At 34.8% G+C, this 19,502-nt stretch overlaps 1 long non-coding RNA gene across 1 annotated transcript; it reads left to right on the top strand.

The window, feature by feature from the left end:
- The first annotated feature begins 12,692 nt into the window (after positions 1–12,692).
- LOC140013702 (uncharacterized) lies at positions 12,693–13,560 on the top strand. The gene is made up of 2 exons (XR_011820545.1): positions 12,693–12,958; positions 13,143–13,560. It is a non-coding gene; the product is annotated as an uncharacterized lncRNA (long non-coding RNA).
- The last annotated feature ends 5,942 nt before the right edge of the window (positions 13,561–19,502 follow it).

Genomic DNA, 19,502 nt, shown 5'->3' with positions numbered 1-19,502 from the left:
CAACTAAATCCATAGCTTATGCTCCACTTTGGAGGATTAATGCTGTACATAATCAATATAACTATGCTACTTATTAAGCCATCAAAAGTGCAGATTTCAGATATAGGGTGTTAATTTAACCCTTCGATCCCTATATACAAAAACCAGAATTTTCTTTTTAAAAAAACAATACCAGAATTTATTGCAATGCAACTGAAAATATTAGACAAAATAGACCCACTGAGACTAGAGTCTTGGTTGCTGCTAATTCACAAGAACTGGGCAGTGGACATAAATGATTCCTTCGTCCATTCCCTCAATTTCTGTCCCCTTTCATGGCAACCTTATCGGATAAGGGGATATATACGCAAGAAAACGAAAAAGATTTTGGTCACGGTTACACCTAACTCTCAACCAAGACATGTATTACGTAATTAGCAATAGGGCCACAAAAATTTAATATATGAGTATTTCCAACGACAGCAAACCAAAACCATGGAAGCTCAAAACTTCGCTTACTGGGTAAGCCTACAAAAATTAATTGTGCTGTCAATGAAATAACCTTGAACTACTCACCTAATTGGCCAGTTATTTAAACAAAACTCGATCCCTTCTCTCGGAATGCCCAACATAGGCTTCCATTCCAATTTTCAACAATTCTGTCTCCTCCCTCTTTAATGCATTCCAGAAAATAAGGAGCACCGGCTCCTCGGACCATCCTAAACTACCCTAACCTGTGGTCAGATAACCCGAAATATTGAAGCTAAAACAAGTAGCTACACAGCTTAATCCAGGCGACTCAGTAGCGATAACAAAAAGGATCTTACATATTAGGGATTTGGAAAAATTGGGGAAAATGTATAGGAGAGAGAAAAATGAACCTTTCCAATGAAAACCTTGTACTTTAATGCTGGACAGCCATGGTGATGCTAGTGAGAAGCCAGAGAACGGATTTGTTGTGTGGGTGAAAGTATCAGGCCATGCGGAAGCTCTGTTTTGTGCTCAGTGCAGAAGCTTGTTTACTTCAGCTCGGTGAAAGTTTGTGTTGCTCAAGTGTTCCGTTGCTTTAAGTCAGACCAAGTGTTCCGTTGCTTTTGTTTTCAGAATGTGTTCCGCTGCTTCGGTCTTTGCTTTGCTTTGGATATTGTTTTTGTTTCGCGGCACTTTCACTATGATTTGATCAAAATTTTGACTTCACTCATTTTCCCTCCATTTGATACCAAAAATCATGTTTTTTTCTAGATTTGTAATATGGTTTGAACCATAGATTTTAATGCTATAGTATTATTCTTTATTTTTTAGCAAAAAATAAAAATTTTCATCAACATAGGTGGCAAAAATTGTTAATTTCATATAATTGAAAATGTACTTTTATAATTTGCTAATATTTTATACTAATTTCTTATAATTGCAGCACTAAAGAACATCTTGTAATTGAAAATAATTAAACTCAAATTATATGGTTATAACATAGTTTCAATAAAAATAATCATTTTCCCAACATTTGAGACCAATCATCATGCTTTTTTTATTTTTAATTTGGTTTGAAGCATAGATTTTATTGCTATAGTATTATTCTTTATTTTTTAGTACAAAAACACAAATTTTCATCAATATAAGTGGCAAAATTTGTTAATTACATATAAGTGAAAATATACTTTTATAATTTGCAAATATTTTAGCCTTGCAATTTTTTATAATTGCAGCACTAAAGTACATCATAATTGAAAATAACGAAAGTCAAATTCTATGGTTATAACAGACTTTCATTAAAAATAATCAAATGCTATTAATAAGACATTATTGTTAAGTCAAAATCAAAGAAAATTTAGTGATGACATAATGTTATCACTAATTTATTCAAGATTATAATGACAAGAAAAGTCGTTACTAATTAAATTGCTAGTTTTTAATATTGTCAATTGCTAGTTTTTAATACTTTTGTGAAAATATTGATAATGGTTGAGAAAATTTTGTTACATTACTGCAAGTGATAAATGTACTTTTGTTCTTTTTCAAACATTTATTTTAATGTTTAATTTTGTTTAAAACTATTGTACTAGTATAGATTTGCAAGACAAAACTTAAGTTCTCAATAGTTAAAAAATTCATTACAGAGAAAACACAAAGTAATAGTTGCAAAATGTGTATAAATTACAGATATTTTAATGTGTATAAATTACAGTTTATTTTAATGTTTAATTTTGTTTGAAACTATTTTACTAGTATAGATTTGCAAGACATAGATTTATGGGTAATTTCTTTTTTTTTTTGCTTTCACATATTTAATTTATATTAAATATAAAACCTACCAGTTTCCCTTTCATAAAAATATTAGTGCAACACTTTTTGAATTTTACTTACAAACATTTATGTATTTAACATAAATTAAATGATTCAGAGTGAAATGCCCATAAAGAGCAAAATATTTGTTCATGTAATGGAGGAAACCCACAAAGAGTTGGTACTTTATGGGTCGTTTCTTTTTTTAAAAAAATTTAATTTATGTTGAAAAGATAACCTGCCAGTTTTCGTTTTGTAAGAAATCAGTGTAACACTTTTTGAATTTTACTTACAAACATTTATAAATTTATCATAAATTATATGTTTGAGAGTAAAATGCCCATAAAAAGTTGGTACTTTGAATAGATAATGCTCATTTGCCCATAAACTACACTTCCTGAAGGCTATTTTGTTAATTACTTTGTAGTACTTTGTTATTCCTTTGCTAATACTACTTGGCATGTAGTACAAAGGATAAATCTGGCATAAATTTCTTATTCCATTGATAAAAAGACCTGGCTGCCTTATAACTATTGTAATGAAAGATATATCTTTAGAGTTTATAACAAATTATTACTTAAGTTTGAGAAAATTATAAAATATTTATGCATAGTTTATCAAGATACCATTCGCAATTTCCTAATAAAAAAATACGGGCTAAATTGTAAAAACTAGGGTGCCATAATAGAAATAATAAAATTGGTGTATTACATATGGGGGTTAAATTGCAAAAGTTAGAGTGCCATAGTAGAATTAATGAAATTGGTGAATTACATATGGGGCTAAATTACAAAAGTTAGGGAGTAATAATAGAATTAAAGAAATCGGTGTACTACATATGGGGCTAAATTGTAAAAGTTAAGGTATCATAATGGAATGAATGGAATGTTTTACAACATTTGGGGCTAAATCGCAAAAGTTAGGATGGCACAGTAGAATTAATGAAAGTGACTTAGAAACAAGTACTTTAAACAGTGACGATTAATTCTTGTCACTAAATCCGAATCGGTAGAGTGACAGTGACGATATTACAAGTTGTTACTATATAGATCATTTTAGTGACAACGTTTTTCAAGGTCATCACTGAAGATTTAGTCGCTTTGAGCAATTATGATAACTATCCTTGTCGTCACTAAACAACCACGTTTTGTGATGACTTTTGTCGTCACTAGAAAATGTTGTCACTAATGACCATATTTCTTGCAGTGTAGTTTGTGACGAAAATATCGGATCGTCACTAAATATTTAGCTGCTTTGATGCAATTGTGACAACTTTAAGTGTCGCGACTAAAGAAGCTCCTTTTGTGACGACTTATTGTCATCACTACAAAATGTTGTCACTAATAACTTTTTTTTTTGGTGATCAGTGACGACAACAAAAAGTCGTCCGTAAATAGGCCAAGCAATAGTGATGATATTCTTAATGTCGTCACTATTGTGTGTTCTAAACACTCTCACGCTCTTGCTAAATCTTAGCGGGAATTTACTAGTGACGACTTTTCTAAGTCGTTACAAATGAGTTGGCTCCCATTGGAGGTTTGTGACGAGTTAGAAAGTCGTCAATAAAGGATCCCCTTTTGTGACAACTTTTTTTCGTCACAGAGAAAAGTTGTCACTGATGACCAATTTTCTTGTAGTATGTCAAACTCCTCCAAAATATAAAATATCAAACTCCCCCAAAAATTTAACGGAATTTTAAAATACTTGACAACTATTTTATAGAGTTTGGTGCACCCCATGTGCTGAATGCTCAAACCGAAAGTGCTACTACATATACTACTTTTTTGTATAGAAATTCACATGCAAGATTAAAACCATCAACGGAAATTCGTAAAAGTTGATATATTTAACAAAGAAAAAGGCTCTTTCACTGTAGTCCTTTCAAGAGGTACCCTTGTCCATACCATATATATGTGTGTGTGTGTGTGTGTGTGTGTGTGTGTGTGTGTGTGTGTGTGGTATATAATCAACAATATGAAAGAATCATTTAAAATCTAGCAAAGCATGCAAGCAAGAAATTAATGCTATCACCTACCCTCAAAAAAAAAAAAAGAAATTAATGCTGTCTCCGTACGTGTTTAATATAGTACAACATGATGGTTCAGTTTTTATGTATTGATTGCTTGATTAATGTTGACATGGATACATATCTAACTCGGGTCCTCACAACAAATTAGTTTGGATAGCAAATTATTTATACAAATTTATCTGCTTGCATCATAAATATATTTTTAATCATATTTTTATCTCAATGGCATCACACCAAAAACGTGCTGTATTATTTTTTTAAAAAAATTATCCCAAATAATCTTTTATCCGAACACAGTCGCATTGGCCAAAATGGAATATATTTTCATTGAAAAATGCTACACTATTTTTTTTAAAAAAATTGTTCCAAATAATCTCCTATCCTAACACAGTTGCATTGGTCAAAATGGAGTATATTTTCGTTGGATGAGAGGCCAGTTCCTCCGGTGAATACCTTTATGCGCAAAAGATAGAGGTCCAAAATTCATGTAAAACATTACAAAAATGTCTACGGACATAACGTGGCCAATTGAGGTCCTAAATTCATGCAAAACTATCTACGGGCAAATCTATCATTTTAGCTTAATTCCCATTAAAAGAATCCAAACTCCCTACTTATGACTTTGGACAAAATTTTACTCCATCCTTGAATATCAAATCTTTCGCCAATTATATAGCAAATTTTCCCTTATAAATATCGGAACTATAAAAAAAAAAAAAGATTTCCCTTGAAAAAAATATTTGCAGGCCGCATTGACCAAAGTTACCATTGAATTGTTTTTGTGAATAAAAATAGTCCATTTTTATGGTGTAAACTTAAAAAATTTAAAATCAAGATGAGTGATTTAAAATTCTTTGGAAGTACAATATTTAGGATGGTCTGGCCCCAAAATTCTATGAAACCAGGTAAGAATAGTCACATTCGTGGGGTAAGGTGGCGTTGGTGTCAATTTGAGGGACTCGTGCCAGTCCAATAATTACAAAGGACTTTTTGTTCAGGTAATTTACGAAGTACTGGTCCCAAAATTATGTTGAAGCACAATAATTTAGGATGGATAAGGAAGCACAATGATTTAATTAGGATGGACTGGTCCCAAAATTCTATGAAACAATGTAAGAATAATCACATTTGTGGGGTACGATGATGTTAGTGTCAAATTGAGGGACTCCACGCTCAGATAGGAATGATGTAACACTTTGTAACTTTATGTGAATTCCTAGTAAAATTTTATAACAAGACACACAATTATTACGTATGAAATACATATGAACAGCAATAAAATATCACACTCCTGTTGTAAGTATGTATAAGTAGTGAAGAAGCAATTACAACTTGTTTAAAAGTATTATACTGTTTTGAACGGTTCTCAGTGCGTGCCCCGCGTCCCAATTTGAATCACTACTTGCAGGGACTGGCTGTGCGCGCCCACCAAATGGTGATGCATATGCAGTCTTCAATTGAGTTTGTAAGAATAACAAGCCGCACATATGTATTTTGACAGAATTTCAGTGTTAATCCTCCTATACACAGTTCAACTAAAGCCAATCTATTGATAGATAAAGAAACAAAAAGTAAACTGATAGCTACAGACATAATCAAGAAAAGCCAAGCCATATATCAGTTTAGACAGAAGTTTTAGTGCTGTTCTATCTAATACACAGTCTAACAAAAGGCAAGTCATTCATAGTTTACAAAAGGATACTTAGAGCAGTTCTTCTGTATTAGATCCTACTGCATACATATTTTATGATCTATTAGATTAGACTGTCAACAGATACATTTTACCAACCAAAAACAGTGAAGAAGGAAATTTCAACATTACGATGATGTTTCTACGAACATTTGAAACGAAACAAATGGTGGGCCTATGTGTTTTTAAAAAAGTCGCATGTCTTCTGTCCATCAAACATCGCTGTGAAATTATGATGTTTGATGGCTAAACAACCTCAGACCTCCGGAGGCCGAATAATGGCTGGCTATCATAAATGACAGGCATTGGAAGGACTGTACAATTTTATTCTTTGGTATGCGAGTTAAACCTGTTGGGGCAGTTTCAAAAAATAAAAAGAGAACTATTCATCCCATCTATATATATATATATATATATATATATTGAAACCTATTCATCCCATCTCTCAATTGATTTTCACATGATTTAAAATGATTTTGGAAATGAAAACAGGGATGATCCTTCTCGGAGCAAATGTGGAGGTCACGGCCGTCAGGCCTGGGCCTGACCAGATTTGCCCACTCTATTGCATATTTGTCGAGTACGTGATATGTGATGGAGTAAAGATCGAGGCAAACTGCACCAACTGCTGCTTCTCCGAGGGCAGTACTCTTCACTTTGCTGATGGAACTGAAGAGTATTGTACTTGGCCGCCTAAGGAAAAATTGGGATTTGGTAAAGGAGTTTACAAGATAGAGTACTCTAAACGAGTACTAAATAATGGGTATAATATATGCCCTTTTTAGTATGTATTTCGGTTTCCGCGAGGGTGCAATAAAATGGAAGTATAAAAATGAGTACTTTTCTTACAAGAAGCGAGGGTGCTATACATAATCAAATTCGTGATACTTTATCTGGAATGATTAATTATATCTCAAAAAATTGTATGTAATTCTCCCAAATATACGAGGGAGAGAGAAAGAGTCCAATTAATGTAATTCTTATAATATATGCTGTAAACTAACATTGAAATTTGTCAAACTCATACAAATAAATTTGAGTAAATTTACAACTAATATTATCAACTCAACTCGAGAAACCCATTTTGGATAATAGTTTCAAGAACTTAACGATTCTTTCATTTTACTTGATCCACCAACTTCTTGTGCATCATTTGTTCAGTATTATCCAGAAAAGCATTATGGAGACGTTAGAGTATAGCTGTCATGGATAATGTTCATATATACCATCATGAGATCAGCATTCTAATCTCTTGACCTGGGCATTAATTACTCAAAATCAACCCAACCGATGCAGTTCACATTTTCTCACTTCCACCTGACCAATTTGACCAATTCTCCAAGACAAAAAGAAGTGTCCTTTCATACTGGATATTTTTTTAAAATCAAAAATCAAAAAACATTTTCAGCTCCACGGAAGATTTACTTGATTTTGACTCTAAATTAACATTAGAAGAATATGAGGAAGAAAATTAGCGTTATTCAATATGACGAATTCATGCATAACTTCTTACTAAATTAATTCCAAAAATGTACTTAGTTAAAAAAAACCAAGATAATGTGTGTTGCGCATTGTTCGTACTACTTTTTAAAAGTATGCTCCTTTTGTCCACTACTTAGAGCAGCTAGCATAAGAGAATGTACATTGTACATTATGCATATTACTTTTTGTCATACTTAGTCACAGTTTTTTTTTCTCATGAATACTAAAAAAAAAAGAGATATTAAGCATTAAAGTGTTATACTAAGACTAATTTTCTCCTTCAATGAAACATATAAAAAAAATTTTACAAACTTTAATTAATTCTCAATCTTATTGAAAGTCATAGAATTTTAATATCAAATAAATTAAAATTAAGAAGTTAAACTACTCTCATCAAACTCTCCAAACAAACTCCTCAAAAAATTTAATGAAATTTCAACAGGTTTCACAACTATTTTCTTGAGTTTGGTACATCCATATCCTGACTATTCAAAGTAAAAATATTAAGAGGAAAATGAAGGATAAGATTTTATTCAAGCAAAAAGAAGAAAAGAACCCCGTTGACAAATTTAAACACATTAATATATTTGTGGACTCTCTCATTGTTTAGTTAAAGAATCTAGTATCCATCCAAAAAGTTAATTAGCATTTGATCAAGCAATTTGGTTACCAAAAGAACCATCTAAATGTTGTGTTCAATACAATGGTGATAATTAGGCACGTCTAGAAAATTTCCTGTGAATTTCAAGTGTTTCGTTCCATTAGAAAGTGAAATAATTTTATTGGTGGATATCAGAATAATTAGGAGGTACTAGATTTCTTTCTGGTGAAAAATTTGCCATCATTTTGGTGGATGGAATAAAAATAGGGGACAAAGATTGCATTTCCCACTTCAAAATTGACCTTGTGACCTCAAGTTCCAAAAAAAATCTAAAGTAGGTATTCTCTCCTTGGAAGATGCCAATTTTGCATGACTACAAAACTATCAACAGATTAGGTTGAAACCAAATACATTGATCAAAGAAGGTTAAGGATGCCTTATATGCATTTCAATCTACTTCAACATTGCCCTGTGCATTTAATAGAAACATTTGAATAGAAACAATTGGTGGGCCTGTGTGTTTTGAAAAAAGTTGTACGTCTTCTGTATATCAAACATAGCTGCATCATAAATGACATTGACAGGCATGCAAAAACGTGACTAATTTTGCATGGGAATTCTAGTAAAACATGGAATGCACAGGCTTTGGAGGAAGTCCCATCCATGGCAGAGGTTAGACGAGTGGTTTTTGCAATGGATGGGGAGTGTGCTGCGGGGCCGGACGGATTCACGGGTAAGTTCTTCACGTTCGCTTGGGATGTCATTGCTCAAGATATTTATAATGCGGTGCTGAGTTTCTTCTGTGGGACTGAGTTGCCTAAGTTTATTACCTCCACTTCCATTGTGCTTATCCCTAAAGTGGCAAATCCCCAGGATTTTTTGATGTTTAGGCCGATTAGTCTTTGTAATTTTTTTAATAAGGTGCTATCTAGACTTTTGGCTGATAGGCTGTCTGCCATTTTACCGAAGATTATCTCCCCCCAGCAGTCAGGCTTTGTTAAGGGTAGGAATATCATGGAGAATTACTTGCTGGCCCAGGAGGTGCTGTCGGGTATTGGCAAGGCCTCGAGAGGGGGTAATGTTGCGTTAAAATTAGACATGTCTAAGGCATACGATAGGGTGTCATGAACTCATATTGTGAGCGTATTACGGCGGGTTGGTTTTGGAGAGCAATTCATAGACAGGGTTTGGAGGTTGCTATCTAATGTGTGGTTCTCAGTCATTGTCAATGGGGCCTCGCATGGATTTTTTAAATCGGCTAGGGGGCTTCGGCAGGGGGACCCTCTATCCCCAGCATTATTTGTCATAGGAGTTGAGGTGCTCTCACGGGGTCTGAATAGTCTTGTGCATCAATCCGGATTTGTGGGTTTCGGGTTCCACACGGGTGCCCTCCCATCACTCACTTGGCCTTTGCTGATGATGTAATCGTCTTTGCAAACGGTTCGTCAAGGTCTCTGAAACGTGTTATGCGGGTGTTGGAGTTGTACCATCAATCCTCAGGACAACTGGTTAATGCTCAAAAGAGTAGGTATTTGGTGCATCCGTCGTTGCCTCCGTCTCGACGCAGAGTGATTGAGCGGATCACGCAGTTTGCCAGGAATTCATTTCCAATTCGTTACTTGGGATTTCCCCTATACTTAGGTCGGTGTAGATCGTCGTATTTTGGGGCAGTCAGCCAAGCTATCATAGGAAGGGTGTTGTCGTGGAAGTCGAGGCTTCTCTCTCCAGGTGGAAAGTTGATACTTATCAAACATGTCCTTGCGTCTGTTCCTGTTCACTTGCTTTCGGCAGCAGTGGTACCTTGCTCGGTCTTCTCGATGATAGAAAAGGTTTGTGCAAATTTTCTATGGGGCTCAATGGCGGAAAAATCAAAGTTCCACTGGATACGATGGTCTCAGCTATGCTACCCCGTGGAGGAGGGTGGGGTAGGTTTTCGAAGACTTCGGGATGTCTACAGAGCCTTTTCATGTAAGTTATGGTGGGGGTTTCGGACTGGAGCTTCACTTTGGGCGTCTTATATGCAAGCTAAGTACTGTAGGGAGCAGCATCCTTGTCAAGTGCCTCTCAGAGTATCTGCTACGGCTACTTGGAGACGAATGTGGTATGTTAGTCAGCAGGTGGAGCTATCAATGTTATGGCATATTAATGGGGGCGCCTGTCACTTTTGGTACGACAATTGGGTAGGCAGTGGTGCTTTATCTCTCAGCTCGACAGTCATCCCCGATCTCTCCTTTGGGGACTTTATCACAAATGGAACACGGGATGCCCAGTTGCTATCGCGGGCCTTACCACCAGGGATCATCCCCTTAATCTTACAACATCCCATACCTGAAGGTGGTCGCGCAGCTGAGCCTGTGTGGATGCCATCAACATCTGGGAAATTCACGCTAGCATCGGCTTTTGGGGTGGTTCGTCAAGCCTGCAACACTTTTGCGGTTCTATCACACGTCTGGCATCATCGGATACCGTTGAAGGTATCTTTCTTCATGTTACGCTTATTGAGGGGGAGGTTGCCAGTAGTGGATGCCCTCTGCCAGCTAGGTTTTCAAATGCCGTCGAAGTGTCTTTGTTGTCGGAGCCCATCTTGCGAATCTATTGAGCATGTGTTTGCAACGGGACAGATTGCCATGGAAATCTGGGGATATTTTGGGGGTGTGTGTGGCGTGGCTAGTACAGGATCCTTACTGCAAGCTCGGATGGTGGCATGGTGGTTTGTGGAGCAGCGATCGGAAAGGAGGCACTTCTTGTTCAAAATCCTTCCTAGTCTCATCTGCTGGCATATCTGGAAGGCTAGGAATAGAGCCGTTTTTGAAGATAAACCCTTGCAGTCGGCAGATATTGTTCGGGCCATATTCAAAGAGGTGAAGATGCTGGTGGAGATTCAGTTTAAGGGCAATGTTGGGGTTAATACGTTTCTTCAGTTGTATGAATGGTCCTCTCACCCAGCGCGCACGTTTGGCTTCCAATTGATACGTTGGGCAGTTACAGAGGTCAGGAGGCTAATGCTGAATATGGATAGGTGCTCAAAAGGTAACCCGGGTCTGGGCGGTGGTGGTGGTGTCCTACGGGATTCGTCAGGAAGCCCTCTATTTGCTTTCTCAGCCTTTCTGGGGGTTACCTCTAGTTTACGGGCAGAGACTATGGCCCTGTTGATTGGGCTTCGCGAGTGTGGTCAGAAGGGGTTTGGTAATGTGGGCATCCAGCTAGACTCCTTGGTCTTGGTGGGGATTCTGCGGAAGCAGTTTCAGTGTCCTTGGCATGTCCGGCGGGAGATGGGGCAGATTTGGCAGTTGCTGGGTGAATCCCCGCGGATAATTCATTGTTACAGGAAGGCGAACAATGTTGCTGATATTCCATCTAATGTGGGAGTAGCTCACCCTGAGCATAAGGTTAGGGTTTATGACCACATCCGACTGATTCCACAGATGGCTCGTGGTGCAATCCGGCTAGATAAACTAGGAGTGCCTTCAATTAGGAAGTTCAGGATGTGATAGGGTTTGGGTTTGCGTAATTTCTGCTACTATTGTAAATTTTGGTTCGAATCAATAATATTGCTACATTTATTAAAAAAAAAACATGGAATGCACAGGAAGTACTGGCTTCCAATAATTGACGAAGGACTGGTCCCAATTTCTGTCGAAGCACAATAATTTAGATAATTTTGGGGGATTATATCAGAAACCACTCTGGAGGTTTCTCCTAATATCATTTAGTACCGTTAAGGTTTTAAAAATAACACGTACTTCTCATAATAATTACAAAAAAACTTTATTAGCCCTCGCTTGATACATAATTTACATATCAAATAAAGAGCTAAAAAAATAGAAACAAAAAGAAACAAAAGTCACATTTTTCTCTTTCTCATTTCTCCAACATCCTCTCTCACTCATTTTTTTGGGATGACTATGCAATTTTTTATTTTTAAATTATAATAAATTGAATTTTATTTATCTTTTACCTCTTGTGATTATGATAGAATGGGGTTTGACTTCTTTGTTTATTTCGAGCTGATTTTTGTAATGATTAGTACAATTTAAAGGATTGGACCATGAGTTGAGAAGAAGTTGGAAAAAAAATATATAAGTTCATAAGAAATCGATTTTGAGCTTATAGAGTTAAATTGGTGTTAATATATTTCTAATAACATCTTTTTGTTTTCCAAATTTATATTTTTATGGACTATAGTTTTGTGATATGGTGGTACTATAAGAAATTATTTTTCAGGAGATGATTTTTCTTGGCCTAAACAAAGTGGCTTATGAGTATTTTTATTTAGCAAAATGAGCAAAAGGGCAGTTTAGGGCTTTCACCAAATAATAAAAGTAAAAGAGGCAAGTGATATTTTTAATATCTTAAGAGTGATAGATGATATTAAGAGAAAGATCAGAGGAGGTTCCTGATATTTTCCCTAATTTAGAATGGACTGGTCCCAAAATTCGAAGGAGGATTGGGTTTGTTTGGATATCATTTTATTTGTAAAAATTTATATGATTGCATCATAAACATATTTCTCAAGTACTTTTTTTATCTTTCTAACTATTTTTTTATTTTATAAACATCATATTATAAAAAGTATGACAATATTTTTTAATATATTTATTTCAAATAATTTCCTATCCAAACATACTCGATAATTTTGGACGGATCCAAAAGCACAATAATTTAGGATGGACTGGTCCCACGATTACGTGGAAGCACAATGAGCAGAATAATTGCACCCAGTGGCAGGAGGGCAGGTGGGCGGGCTAAATAAATCTGAATTCACTCTTTACTCTTCTCGTCTATATAAGAACACAGGTATAAGCCCAAGCGATTTCAAACCAAAGGCAAACTTTTGGAAGACAAGGAATCATGGCAATCAGCAAGATTGGTGCAATGGCTATTCTGTTTTGTGGTATGTACAATTTTATTCTTTTGTGTACGAGTTAAACCTGTTGGGGCAATTTTTAAAAATAAAAAGAGAACAATTCATCCCATATGTGTATATATATATAAAAAATAAGTTTCGAGCATTTTTCAAAACCCTATACGGGATTTGGTTTGCACACGATATAAAATGATTTTGGTACTGAAAACAGGAATGATTCTTCTGGGAGCAAATGTGGAAGTCATGGCTGTCAGGCCCGGGCCTATCAGGCCGTGCCCACTGATTTGCCTACTGACGGAGTACAAGATCTGTAATGGAACTAAGACCTACACAAACTGCAGCAATTGTTGCGTCGACGACGGCTGCACTCTTTACTTTGAGGATGGAAGTTCACTATATTGTGAGTGGCCTTGGGCTAAATATTAATTCCATGATTGGTGTTGTGCTCTAGACAGCCAATATCAGGCTAAACGAGTACTAAATAATGGGTAAAATATATGCCCCTTTTAGTTTGTGTTTCAGTTCCCACGAGAGTGGAATGTAACTATGTAGTATATCAGTGATTCATGAGATAGTGAATCATGTTCAATAAAATGGAAGTATATAAATGAGTACTTTTCTTACAAGAAGCAACGTGCCATACATAACCAAATTCATGTTACATCATCTGGATTAATTAATTACGTACCTAATTCTCCCAAAAGTACGAGGGAAAGAGACAGAGAGGTAAAGAAGACTGTTAAAAGTGGATCTACGGGTTCTCCAATTTGATCTAATTCTTACAATATGTGTTATAAACTAACATAATTTTAGGATAATTGAAATTTGCAAACTCATACAATTAAGCTAAAGCAAAATTTTACAATTATACTAAAATTGTATGAATTTACACCGAATATTATAAATATTTTATCACCCAAGCTCAATTGGATAAAACTCAACTTGAGAAACCATTTTGGATAAAAGTTTCAATAACTTAACTATTTTTTCATTTTACTTGATCCACCAACTTCTCGTGCATCAAAATTTCGAGTAGCATTATGGAGTATAGCCGTCATCGATAATGTTCATATATATCTCCATGATATCAACATTCTAATCTCTTGACGTGTGCACTAATTACTCACAAATCAACCCCAACCGATGCAGGTCACATTTTCTCACTTCCACCTTACCACTTTGACCAATTCTCCAAGGCAAAAAGAAATATCCTTTCGTATTGGTTATCTTTTTTAAATGAAAATCAAAAAACATTTTTGGACATAAGGAGATTTTACTTGATTTTGACTCTATTTAACATTAGAAGATTATGAGGGAAAAAAATTAGCTTTATTCAATATGACAAGCGTATAGCAGGAATTCATGCATAAGTTCTTACTAAATTAATTCCAAAAAGATTTTACTTGATTTTGCCCATTGTACTTATTACTTTTTCAAAGTATTCTTTTTTTTACCGGTACTTAGAGTAGCTAGTATAAGCGCATGTACATTGCACATTATGCGTATTACTTTTTGTGATACCGGGTGACGAAGTTTTTTTTCTCATGATTGCTAGAAATAAAAGAGATATTAAGTATCAAAGTGTTATACTAAGACTAATTTTCTCCTTCAACAGAACATGTAAAAAGCTTCAATTGAATGTCATAGAATTTTTAAACCATATAGAGGAGTTGGCCACTACTGTATATAGTGGGGTGGGAGGTCAAGGGTTCAAACCTTGCCTCCCATCAATGTGTCTCAATATGAGGAGTGTTCTAAATTCATGCGGGTGAGTGGTGCACCCGTCTGGTCAGATGGTGGTTAAGTTCCCGTCTGATTCCCCCGACTCCATTGGCCCACTCCCTAGAGTCGCTTCCCTTAAAAAGTAAGTTCCCCCTGTCTTAGGAGTAGGAGTAGGTTAGGCTAAACTAACTGTTGCCGCTAAAGTGAAAAGAAAAAAAAAAGTCATAGAATTTTTAAATCAAGCTAAATTAAATTAAGAAGGTAGACTTCTCGCATCAAACTCTCCAAACTCCTTCAAAAATTTAATGAAATTTTAACAGACTTCACCACTATTTTCTTACGTTGATATATTTAACAAAGAAAAAGGTTCTTTCGCTGTGGTCCTCTCAGTAGGTATTTTCTTACGTTGACATAGTTAACAAAGAAAATGGTTCTTTCACTGTGGTCCTCTCAGTAGGTACCCTTATCGATACTATATATACGTGGCATATAATCAACAATATGGAAGAGTTTAAAATCTAGCAAAGCATGCAAGCAAGAAATTAATGCTGTCACCTACCCCACGAAAAAGAAATTGATATTGATATCTTCTTACAATTTTAGTGTAGTACAGCATGATGGTTCCAGTTTTATGTATTGATCGCTTCATTAATGTTGATATGGATACGTATCTAACTCGGGCTCTCACAGCCAATTGGTTTGGATAGCAAGTTCTTTACTTAAATTTACTTATTTACATCATAAATATATTTTTAATCAGAATTTTATCTCACATGAATTATATCAAAAAAATGCAACATAGTTGCATCAGCCAAAATAAAATATATTTTGATTAAAAAAAATTATTTCAAATAATCTCCGTTCTGAACACATAATTGCATTGGCCAAAATGGAGTATGTTTTCGTTGGATGAGAGGGCAGTTCCTCTGGCGAATACCTACCTTTATGCGCAAAAGATAAAGCACATTATATATCATTCATATCTGATGTGATGTGGCGGTGGAACCCGCTCAATAACATGGCGATGTGATTTTAAACTCATGCAACAAAAATGTCGGCAACAAATCCATCATTTTGTTGGAAAGGTTCGAACCTATATGATATGATAGCAATAAAAGAATCCAGATTCCCTACTTACAACTACGGACAAAGCTTCTTAATTATCTTAATTATGATGTTTGATGGCTGACACCTCAGACCCCCGGAGGCCGGATAATGGCAGGCTGTGATAAAGGACAGGCATGCAAGTGGAGAAAAAATTGACGAAATTATCACGTGACTATTTTTTGCATGGGAACGTATAGGAAGGACCGGTCCCAATAACAATAATTTACGATGGACGGGTCCCAAATTCTGAGGAAGATTGTGTTTGTATGGATGTCATTTTATTTGTAAAAAAAATTATATATTTCAAATAGAGATAACCCAATCTCAAGTTACTAATATTTCATTTTTGAACAGAAATATTAACTTCTAAGTGATATCTTGGTGTAATAACAAATATTAATAACAAGAACATGTTAAAAATAAATTTTTATTTGGACTAGTTTATAATTCACATGTAAAATTTGAGTAATCACCATGTGTTTATTACCACAATTGCACACACAAGTTTGTTAAATATTGACCTCCTTTTGGGTCAATCAATATTTAGAAATTTATAAGTATCGAACTAGTTCTATTATAAAACAAATTAATTTCCACAATAGATGTCACTTTGGTGGCATATTATTTCAATTGGTTTATTAATATATATAAATTTTCAAAAGTTCTATGCCTAAACAAAAATTTCTCAAAGTCGGGAGGGCAATTGGTCACCCTCAACTTCATTTGCCTCTGCCTCTATTATTAATGCATCAGCTTCTGCTGGTAGGTTTTGTTGAGGCTTGCAACTTTGCTATTGCTCCTCCTTCTATGACCGCTGCAAATCATTGAGCCAATTCTGTTTAATAGTACTAGAAAATAATACCAATTGTAAGAAAAAAGATATATAAATTTTATATACACTAACAGAATATATATAAGTGGGATTAGACATATATCATGTATGTAAAATATAATAGTTAAATTTAAATTGTGATCAGCTGTGGTGCATCCTGCTCCACTTGTGTATACACTGTTAGTATGTACAAACTTTATCCAAGAAAAAAATGGCAATCAGAGGATACAAAATTTGTATGATATTCTAAAAGATGACTGCAAGGATTCCTTCTCAAGTGGCTACAAAATTTAGTGGGCAAAATCCTATTTTAGATACCAGATTCTACAATCCACCAAACTGTAAATGCATATTTAAGAACAAAAATTATTTTGCTGGGAAATGTCAATTTTAATAAAACGTGGGCACCCTTAAATTGAACAAGAGACAACGACTTTTTTTTTAATTTTGACATTAAAAAAATAGATGATGGGAACAAACGTACATGATTTTACTATGAATACCTATTAGGGCCACTAAGTGAAGAAGAGCTAACGGTTTTTAAGTTTAGGCCAAAGACAAACAGAGGATAGGGACAATTGTACGTGATTTTACTGTGAAAACCTATTGTTGGTTCTAGACCAAAATAAATCGTATAAGTCACAATAATTTCTCTAATAAAATTTAACAAATAAATTAACAAAAATTCATACCTTCATCTTGCATTAAAAATGCAAATAATTTGTACCATAAAAATGTTGATTTGGCATGGGTTGAGGCGCGGACTAGGTCGCTCTCTTTAAAACGATTCGCGCCCCTACGGAGTATCTTCCGGTGTAGTAGGTCTCAGCACGTCGCCTCCAGGATACAACAGCTCAGCCTTTTACACACTGTAGTCTACTCCAATCTACACGATTGGAGCAAGACAGAAACCTCACACTAACACTGTTCTTTGCTCTATAAACTCTTATAGTAGTGGAGGAAAAAATAGAAGGTAGTATAGAGATAGCAAAGTATATATTTGGTTTGGTTGATAGATGCCTTATATATAGGCTAAGAAATTAGGAATATTAAAATACCAACATTAATAGGAATTAACACCTCATATTTCAGTTACAAATTGAAAGTCTAGATTCATTGCATAATGGTAAAAAAATTACTAAATGATTTCATAAAACCTAATCATTACATAAGTTACAAAAGCAAGACATAAATCCCATAAGTTACACATTTAAATGTTTCAATTTGTAACTGAAAATTTATTTAAAGAATTTGTAATTTATTTTATTTGAATTCAAAATAAATATGTGATATTTTTTATTAAAATATCCAACAATCCCCCACTTATTTTAATAAAAAATATAATATTCAAAGTTTAACACTTAATAGGGCAAAGATTAAAAATTCATGCATAATGAAGGTGGCAATGCCTTTAAACCTTCACTTAGTGCTCAACAATTCCCGTGCTAGAGTCAAAGTGGACTTAACCTTTAAACGATGACTACTTGAGGGCACGTTAAATCGTATCACACAAATGAACCTTTCAGTGTTCTCAAATAGGTTTCATAAGCCAGCACATTTATGGCCTTGTGCTTTATCCCGGTTTTCATGAGTGCTCTAGAGAACCAGCCCAAATTCTTATAGGAAGCGGCCCTACTTCCACACTCATATAGGTGAGTCTATCAAGGATGCTCCTATGACTTAGACATCCCACCCATAAGGGCTATAGAACTCATTAAGGGAATAAAAATCCCAACCTCGCTTATCGTCATAGGATCACAAATGCATTTACATCATAGGGATAGACAATATAATCAAAGTAGTGCATATTAATCAACCAAATCACTCTATGATTCGTTTGCCTCCGACCTAGTTCTTAGGATCTCCAGTCCCTAGGTGGTTGTATCCTCATAGGTGATTTTTAACATATATTAGACTTTTGTCTTATCCCTCTCGATGTGTATCATATCCTTGACTCAAGCTTGAGATTTATTTTTTCAACACAAATAAAATAACAAAGATATGATATTCTCGAATTTTTTCAAATAATCTCTTAGTGGTCCAAATACATGGAACCAATCTTCGATGAGAAAATTTCTCATCCATATATTTTTGCCAAATAGTGTAGGCGTATATTTACTCATAAGTAATTTTTTTTAATTTTTTCTATGGCCAGTAGTCTAGTGATGCACTAGAAGCCATTCTAAAAAATCTCCATGGTTATTTTTGCTTTTGCAAAAATATCAAAAAATATTTCAAGTACCTTCACATCAGGTCATACTTTTCAGTGAATGCTAGTCTGCACAACTCAAAATAAAGTTAGAATAGATTCAAAAAACAATAATTATGTTATACTCACAAATTGAGCAAATAGAATGGGCATATATTTGCTCACATCAAGCAAAGCCACATTAATTTCCATCATTTCTGTAATCTTCTCAGTGGCTAGTAATCTAGTAACCCGCCACTCTCATAGTCCTCAATGAATTTTCTTTTGCAAGAAAACTACATAAGTAATTCAAATCTATCCAAATCATGCCTCATTTTTTAATCTGCACAACTCAAATTAGAGATTAAGAAAATTCAAAAAATATAATAGTCAATGCACTATTATTTTTTAATTTCAAAATTCAACTTGCAAGTAATGCAAGCCTTATAATGAAAAATCTCAAGAGTTTCAAAATTCATAGCTACCAGCTTAGTCAACATCCGCTGTCCGTGTTTCCATCCAAGCATAGTCTTACTATAGTCATGCTTGGCAAGGAAATTAAGTATTCCAGTTTTCATTAAATGCAAAGACAGCCACATAGCAAACAACATGAAATAATTTAATACAAATCCAAAAGTTGTTGGTTGCCTACAAATTGATGGCCTTTGACTCGAATACATATTTTTCAATGTACAATATCACATTTTCAACTCAAAAGTTCA

Source organism: Coffea arabica, chromosome 8c (assembly GCF_036785885.1).
Source record: "Coffea arabica cultivar ET-39 chromosome 8c, Coffea Arabica ET-39 HiFi, whole genome shotgun sequence".
Lineage (NCBI taxonomy): Eukaryota > Viridiplantae > Streptophyta > Magnoliopsida > Gentianales > Rubiaceae > Coffea > Coffea arabica.
This window is presented reverse-complemented; position numbering and strand designations above follow the sequence as displayed.